Consider the following 9,652-nt stretch of genomic DNA (forward strand, 5'->3'; position numbering starts at 1 on the left):
TATATATATATATATATATATATATATATATATGTATATATATGTATATATATATAAATGAAACACTCTGCTTATGCTGTATGTATATGTGTCCATCTTTGATACTACAAACATACGATTATTTTGACAGGAAAAACATCAATATCTTGGGATACTTGTTGTTAATAAATCAATCATATGGGATTTATAACTAGTATACAAATGGATTTACTACAAGTTTAACAGTTTTACTAAACATATTACTTCAAATGACTTTCTTAAACATTTTTACATGATTAAAGCTTGTTATCAAACTATCTTACACACTGTAAGCTTCCTACCAACTCGGCTACAAAGGTGTTTTCAAACAGTGGTTTTCCGTGTACTTAAACTGTCTTATCAAACAAAATACTTTCAATCATTTTATAAACTGACATCAAGTCACAAATTCTTTATTAGACTTTTCAACGATTTTACAAAACTTCTTTATGCTTTTATATTATAAATTGCATGCCTCTATATGTATAGTTATATAAGAAATGTTTAAAATTTTTAGGAAGGCTATCCACCCTATTTCCTTTTCCTCGATTTGGATGTGGTCTGGTGGGATATCGGGTACTCCTCCGAAGGTCGTTTAAATATTAGTTATATATCATGTATATATATATGGTCATAAATGTTCCATCAGTAAATTTAGTTTCGATACTCTTAGGTAGCAAGGGGTATAAACCTACTTGGACACTCATCAATTACATTCTAGTAAACTATTATAGGAATAGTTTAGAGTAAACAAAACATTTTCCCTACTACAAGAAATTACACCAGAGTCAGTTCATTCATGAGTCTAGACTACATGCTATATGAAAGAATACTCTTACATGAATACTTATACATGAATACTTTTACATAGACATTATATGGCAAATTACTATTACATGTTAGATGTCTAGATACTGTTATATAGTTCGCCTTTCTATCTTTACCTTGTGATACAATCACATCATCGACGAGATAGATTGGACTTTATATCCTAGTACTAAAGGGTACTTTGAGGGACTAACCATTCCGAGAACCACTGTTAGCTACAGAGGTAAATGAACAATCTACGGATGTTTTAGGTTGATACCATCGCAGGTATACATAAGGGACTAACTATTCCTAAACCCGGCTGTTAGCAACAGAGGTAAATGAACAATCTACAGATGTTTTAGGTTGATACCATTTCAGGTATACTTAAGGGACTAACTAATAATAGTTAAACAGGGAAAAAACGTCACATTTTCAAGTGATGCGTACTTTCAAAACATTCGAGTCTTGGTAGAAGACTACTTTTATACTAGTAGGAAATAAGGGATTTTCTAGAGTTTTTCATACTTATACTAAATGTTTCATCAATCATTCACCAGTCTTTCATAACAACTAATCAAAGCAATGACATTAAATACTTATGAACTCACTAGCTTAAATGCTGACCTACACTTTCAAAATAACTTGTATTCTCAGGTTACAAATAGACAGGTGCCGATGCAAGCTTTAGAGAAGACGGAGCAGTCAAGACTCGTCTTTTATTTTGATTAGTTATCTTGTTGTCTTGTACTATGAAAGAACACAATTGTAATTAAAATTATACTATTAATGCAATGGATGATGTTGTTGCTTGTTTACTACTTTGCAATTGTTGTGATGCATACATGACGTCCTCCGCCCCAGAACATTTCCGCCGTTCTCAGTTTTGGGGTGTGACACAACCGCACTCAGAAAGGCCCAAAGGCTCATAAATCAATCATTGGCCCAATTTTCCAAATTGAGCCCAAACCCCTTACATGGTCATGCCTTAAGTCCCAACCATTCTCTTTAGTCCAACACTTCGTGAAAGACCCCAACTTTCGTATTTATGAAAGACCCAAACTTTCATACTATTTCAGAAAAAGAAATTCTTAAGTTACTTCCTGAAAACATGCTACATGCATATTTATAAAACAATATTTTATATTGGTAAAGTGATTACCAAAGATTGGATACAAACCGACTAAGTTTTATTACATTTCATGTCTAACCATGAATCTACTATTCGCATACATACATGAACATTAAAATATAGAGAAATAGTAATAACTATTCTAAATCTTTCAGCAGTATAAAACTATATTGGATACTCATCACCTGCAATTGTTAAACATTCAGAGGGATAAGCGATAACACTTAGTGAATTCAATGAATAGATACAATATAATCTTATGCCTTATATATACCAATATAACAGAAGCAAAAGGGAACAAGAACAACAATAGCATATGCGTATCATATGTTAGGCTTTCAATATCAACTCTAGATTTGATTCAAAGATTTACGATCAATGAGACATAACGATTTCAATACTTGATATGCATCAATAAAGCTTTGGCCCAAATGGCACAGAAGACATATAATTTATGATTAACATTTTGGAAGATTTCAGGCTTATAGCCCTGTCTAACCATTTGCCAATACAACAGATTAGAGTTCATTCTCTTACGGAGTCATGCTCTACATGGTCAGAGGCTACATACCATTCCTATTTAACCTTCTGCCAATGCCATAGAATAGAACTCATTCTCTTACGGAGACATGCTCTACATGGCCAGAGGCTACGTACCAGTACCAATGTGAATCTAAGTCCTTTCACTGATCACATGGTCAAAGGTATTATATTTGCTATAAACATAGCGAATAAAGTAACACGGGAAAATAACTCAGAATAATAACATTGAAAAGCACATAGCACATATAACACATAACATACAGTTGCTCCTATATATTGAACTCACCTTAAGTTAACCGGGGGTTAAAGTACTAATTTGGACAGCACTTCGGCTTTAAATATGACTTTCTATGTTGAAAACCGGGAGCTTAATTGAAAACCGGGCTCTGCAAAGGTAGGGCTTCAAAACTGAAAAGATCAAATTTTCAAGCTTCTCGGGAGCTTCGGGACATGTTTCGGGTACTAAAATTGATACCTGGGCTTCGGGGAAAGTCAAAATAGTGAAAATATCGATTTAGGGGTGAAAATGGCAAAATTCCAAAATTAATTGGCAAGCCTCGCAGCCTCCCTTTATATTGGGCCGAGGCTTCGGATCCAAGGGTTAAGAAGCATCCACGTTGCAGCTGCGAGGTTCAGTCAGGAGGGAGAAGACGTGGCTCATGCGAGCTTCGGACATCTGGTAGGAGGAGTGAAGGCCGCAAGGCTCGGACGTGGCATCTACGAAACGGAGCACGTGGCTCGCATGCGATGGGGGCGATGGTGGCAAAGCGAAGCTTGGACACGCGTGCAACACGCGTTGCTCTTCGGACGTGCCATGACTCCGGTGACGTTGCTGCTTCGTGCGAGGTGACATGGCCTGACACTATTCATGCGAGATTTCTCGGATTTTGAGCCCCGAACTTCTAAAATCCATAACTGTTGCATACGACCTCTGTTTTTGACGTTCTTTATATGCACGCGTAGCTAAAATTACGCTCTAAAACATTTATTTAGACTTTATCAGATAAATTTGACTTTATTTTTAATATTATTATTTTTAACAGACCGGGACAGGAAAATCCGTTAAAATTTCATAACTTCTTCATCCGACATCCGTTTTCGTCAGAATTTTTACCATTGTACTACAAATGAAGAGACCTTCAATTCTCGTTTAGGTTGTGTCGGCTAAAAATCACTCGATCTAAAATGCGAGTTTTTAGCTATCTATTGTTAAGTTGAAACTTCGAAAATCATAACTTCCTCATACAATGTCATATTTTGGCGTTCTTTTTATCGAATTTCTCGGTTTAACGAACACTAAGACTTTCATTTAGATCACTAAGTCTAAAAAGTAGTTTATCAAAAACTCACTTTTTACGTCATTTAGCGTTGTGTCGGTTTTGTCGCGGATGTTCGATTAGTCATAACTTCTTCGTTATTACTCGGATTTCGATGAGGTTTTCGCCTAGATGTTTCTAACGAGATTTTCTACGACATCAAATAATAAAAGTTTACTTATTTCAAATTTTATATTTTCGCTAAATTTTCATTATTTGGCTATTAATTAGAATCTCATAAGACTTCCAATATTTTTATGAGTAATTCTAAACATAGTTTTACTTCATTTCTAGTAAAAACTATCTGTTAGAACTCAACACTCAATTTTATTAACTTTTAATAATTACAATACACAATTTCAGAACGTGTATGTTACAAATACCTCCTCCTTTTGAGGATTTCATCCCCGAAATTACATTGATTAAAATAAATGGCGATACTTTACTCTTATTTCATTCTTATTTTTTCCAAGTATAATTTGAGCCTCAATGGTGTTCCACTTGAGAAGCACCAACTTCACTTCTTTTTTACGTAGATTAGTCGTTCTTTCATTTACGATCTCTTCTACTTAATTTATTATCCAGTTTCACCTCGAATAATAGAACCATTTCATCATATATGCTTAACCTTTACACATATAGCTCACATGAAACACTTCATGAATGTCCGTCAAATCTTCAGGCAATTCCAAGTAGTAAGCTTCCTTACTAACTGTTCTTTCTTCCAAAGTATAATAACGCCTTTTTCATGAAATACCTTCAGTATTACTAAATCATCCACTTGAAATTCTATAGGTCGTCTCCTCGTTTTTGCATAGGACATTTGTCGATCCTGGGCTGCTTTCATTCTTTCTCGGCAAAATTTTTATCTTGTTAGTGATGTATTGAATCATTTCATATCCTCCTAAGATCTTCTGTCCTAGGTCACGCCAACATATTTGAGTATGATAATTATGCTCATATAGTACTTTATATACCTTCAGTATATTTTCTACTATTTGGATTGCTCTTCTTCTTCTGATCATTTGTCTGAGGATGATAAGTTGTGTTGGGAGTAATTCGACATCCCAATTCACTCTTCATACTCGCCCAAAAGTGCGAAGTGAAGCGAGTATCACGATCAGAATATATATATATATATATATATATATATATATATATATATATATATATATATATATATATATATATATATATATAGTGGCACACCATGTTTCACGATGATTTCGTCTAAATAACTTATGCGTATTTTTCCAATGGATTCGTTTCACGTGTGGCGAGAATATATGCACTCTTCATCAGCTAGTTGATAATTATCCAAAGATTATCATTCATAGTGAGCAAGAAGATTATAACTTTCAATTACTATAACACTAACTCTGTAGGCTTTATCAGCAAGTAATGATATATTTCCTATGTTATCTATATGAAATGATTGGACAATTGCGTAACAAGCAATTTGAAAAGAATATGCGAATTCATAAGGCACGAAAGAATCTGAGGAATTGAAATCACATAAGATGTGAGTACATCTAGAGTTTACGAGAAAATTACTAGTCACAACATTCGAGTTTTAACTTACTTCCTTTGAAGTAATCTAAAATGTACGATATTTAACTTTTAGTTTGCCAAACGAATGTCAAATTCTTCAAACTTCCTAGTTACTGGCGGTGTTCAAATTTGCACCCGCTCTTCATTCTCTATTGGGCTTTCGATCCTAATCTTTGAGTTAAAACTCAATTCTCATCGCAGACTCCTGCTCCTTCTTGGTTTATAGACTAAACCCAAGATAAGGTCTTTACTTTTTCTATAACAACAACTCGAATGGCCATATTCTAATGACCTTTAATTTTACATAACGATCCAAACTCTTGTATTAGAATCAGATCAAATAAATCGAGCTGATAGAATAGAGAAAACAAAAAGAGTTTGATCAACACGTGGATTCTTAAGAATATAAAGAATAGCATCACGTATCTCTAATTCATGCTTTCGGATATACACATCTTTTAGCTTTTGACACCTCCTCCTTTTTAGTTGGAGTACTCTTTGATTGTTGAATGGAAACTTGACTCCCCGCCATTTCACTAGTAAGAGTAGGGCGGGTACATTTCTTGTGGCCAGTAACACCACATAACAAGTCACATCTCTGGCTAATGATTGCTCAATTCTTTAATGAAGATTGTTATATTTCTATCGACTACCTTGACCATTTACTTCTTCAGTATTCCTACTGAAGTTTTATAAGACATGGTTCTCTAAACCAATTAACTCCTTTCACGGATTTGTACTAATCGGACTCGATTCTTTAAGAGTTGAACAATACTTGTCTTCTTAGTCATTACCAAATCGAAGGTAACGACACATATGAATAAAACGGAATCATTTACTAGCTTCTTGGTAACCTTGTGACTTTTCCTGATCCAAGTGTGAGTCATGTGCGTCAAGTAGTATAGGCCTCTACTACTATTCACACCTACTCATACTCGTCCCAAGTATTGTCTTGTAGTTCCCAAGTCACAATTCAAAAGTTTCCACAAAGCAACTTATTACACATGAATGTGTTCAAATAAATACATGCAACAGTTTCTCCTACACTCAACTAGGGTTTTCACGTTTCCATCAAACATATCTTGGATTTCCTATATTCGTTTCTTCTCATGCATATGCTCGATTTAATATATCCTTGTACTTTTCCATAGGTCGATAGAAATTTTATTTCCATTTCTTCATATTAATTCTATCTTAAGTAGTGTCTACTCTACAAGACACACTATTCCAAAATTTACTCTAGCAGCATGGAGACAAACGATCTTCTACTACCTGCATCATCTTCTTACACATGCAATCCATCATGCACATTTGTTCATTTCATTATTCTTCCTTAACATCGTTATTCTTGTATCTGAGTAAGTCTAAGTCTACTTCATAGGAGTCTATCCTAAGAAGTCTGCATCTTAGCTGCATCTCAGCAAGCTCTATTAGCTTCAACTTGGTTCTCTATCATTCCTTACTGCAACATCTCTTCTCATACGATACTATGGGTGTATTTCTTCTTCAATTAGGCATTCTACCTTACTTAAACAAGTAAGTTGCTTAACCTTTTACCACTAAATGACTCAATTCACCATCCCAATCTTGTATGTTAAAGTCGACTTAACACACAATGGAACTTCTGTAAGGATGGGATAGAAGTCAATCATCACTTAGTATTACTAAATACTAAGTTTGAACATCTTTTATAGGGTTACTACTCGAACTACATACTACATCACAAAGTTTTGGCCTATTGAGTCTGAAAACTTCATTAGCCTTTCTTTTGATCTTCATTTAATTCTTCTAAATCTTGCACAACATTCATTGTGATACTGCCGAAGTACTGATCACCATCTTCGGTTCTTTTGACTCTATTAAATAATCACTTCTTCAATCTGAACAGTGGTAGAACAACTTCTTGGATTTGTACCAACACATTTATCTTGCCCAAACGTGTTTCAAACACACATCTTTCTTCCAAAGATGTTATTATATATCAAACATACTTTAAATGTATATAACCACTCTATTGGTATTTATACACCTATTACGATAGCAATTCATATTTATTATTTTACGATATCTCGCGATCGTTTATTTATAAACTTATCGATGTCAACTATCATCTCTTTATCACTTCGAAAAATTCTATTATGAAAATTCTTAAAATTTTCTAAACCAAGGTCGGCAACAGACCTTAAGCTTTCTCACATAATAGAATATAAGGCATATCTCCTCTCTATATTCATTTATCATTTAGCACATAATAGAATATAAGGCATATCTCCTCTTAATATTCTAGTGCTTGCCTCCATTAGATATTCAACCTAAAATATATCGTATCATCTTTACTTAAAAATTCTTGTTTAAGTTTAGAAATTCTTAAAATTTCTAGTTCACTTGAACTAATTTTCTTAAAATTCTGAAGTAACTTAATATCTTAGAATACTAGGGTTTATCACTACCCAATCACCCACTTAAATATTTCCTATGGTTTATCTCCATATACTTATTATGAATCAGCTCATATATTGAGCTTCCAATAGTTTAAGTCTAAATACCAATCCGTGATATTTAGTTCACTTAAACCATTGCTCTGATACCATGATTGAAAGACCCCAACTTTCGTATTTATGAAAGACCAAAACTTTCATACTATTTTACAAAAAAAAAATTCTTAAGTTACTTCCTCAAAACATGCTACGTACATATTTATAAAACAATATTTTATATTGATAAAGTGATTAAAAAGATTAGATACAAACCGACTAAGTTTTATTACATTTCATGTCTACCCAGGAATCTACTATTCGCATACATACATGAACATTAAAATAGAGAGAAATAGTAATAACTATTCTAAATCTTTCAGTAGTATAAAACTATATTGGATACTCATCACCTGCAATTGTTAAACATTCAGAGGGATAAGCGATAACGCTTAGTGAATTCAATAAATAGATACAATATAATCTTATGCCTTATATATACCAATATGACAGAAGCAAAAGGGAACAAGAACAACAATAGCATATGTGTATCATATGTCAGGCTTTCAATATCAACTCAAGATTTGATTCAAAGATTTACGATCAATGAGACATAACGATTTCAATACTTGATATGCATCAATAAAGCTTTGGCCTAAATGGAACAGAAGGCATATAATTTATGATTAACATTTTTGAAGATTTCAGGCTTATAGCCCTATCTAACCATTTGCCAATACCATAGAATAGAGTTCATTCTCTTACGGAGTCATGCTCTACATGGTCAGAGGCTACATACCATTCCTATTTAACCTTCTGCCATTGCCATAGAATGGAACTCATTCTCTTACAGAGACATGCTCTACATGGCCAGAGGCTACGTACCAGTACCAATGTGAATCTAAGTCTTTTCACTGATCACATGGTCAAAGGTATTATATTTGCTATCAACATAGCGAATAAAGTAACACGGGAAAATAACTCAGAATAATAACATTGAAAAGCACATAGCACATATAACACATAACATACAATTATTCCTATATATTGAACTCATCTTAAGTTAACCGGGGGTTAAAGTACTAATTTGGACAGCACTTCGGCTTTAAATATGACTTTCTATGTTGAAAACCGGGAGCTTAATTGAAAACCGGGCTCTGCAAAGGTAGGGCTTCAAAACTGAAAAGATCAAATTTTCGAGCTTCTCGGGAGCTTCGGGACATGTTTCGGGTACTAAAATTGATACCTGGGCTTCGGGGAAAGTCAAAATAGTGAAAATATCGATTTAGGGGTGAAAATGGCAAAATTCCAAAATTAATTGGCAAGCCTCGCAGCCTCCCTTTATATAGGGCCGAGGCTTCGGATCCGAGGGTTAAGAAGTTTCCACGTTGCAGCTGTGAGGTTCGGTCAGGAGGGAGAAGACGTGGCTCATGCAAGCTTCGGACATCTGGCAGGAGGAGCGAAGGCCGCAAGGCCGCTGCGAGGCTCGGACGTGGCATCTGCGAAACGGAGCATGTGGCTCGCATGCGAGAGGGGGCGACGGTGGCAAAGAGAAGCTTGGACACGCATGCAACATGCGTCGCTCTTCGGACGTGCCACGACTTCGGTGACGTTGCTGCTTCGTGCGAGGTGACGTGGCCTAACACTATTCATGCGAGATTTCTCGGATTTTGAGCCCCGAACTTCTAAAATCCATAACTGTCGCATACGAGCTCCGTTGTTGACGTTCTCGATATGCACGCGTAGCTAAAGTTATGCTCTAAAACATTCATTTACACTTTGTCGGCTAACTTTGACTTTATTTTTAATAT

The sequence above is a fragment of the Lactuca saligna genome, chromosome 4 (genome assembly GCF_052625555.1).
Source record: "Lactuca saligna cultivar CGN05327 chromosome 4, ASM5262555v1, whole genome shotgun sequence".
Lineage (NCBI taxonomy): Eukaryota > Viridiplantae > Streptophyta > Magnoliopsida > Asterales > Asteraceae > Lactuca > Lactuca saligna.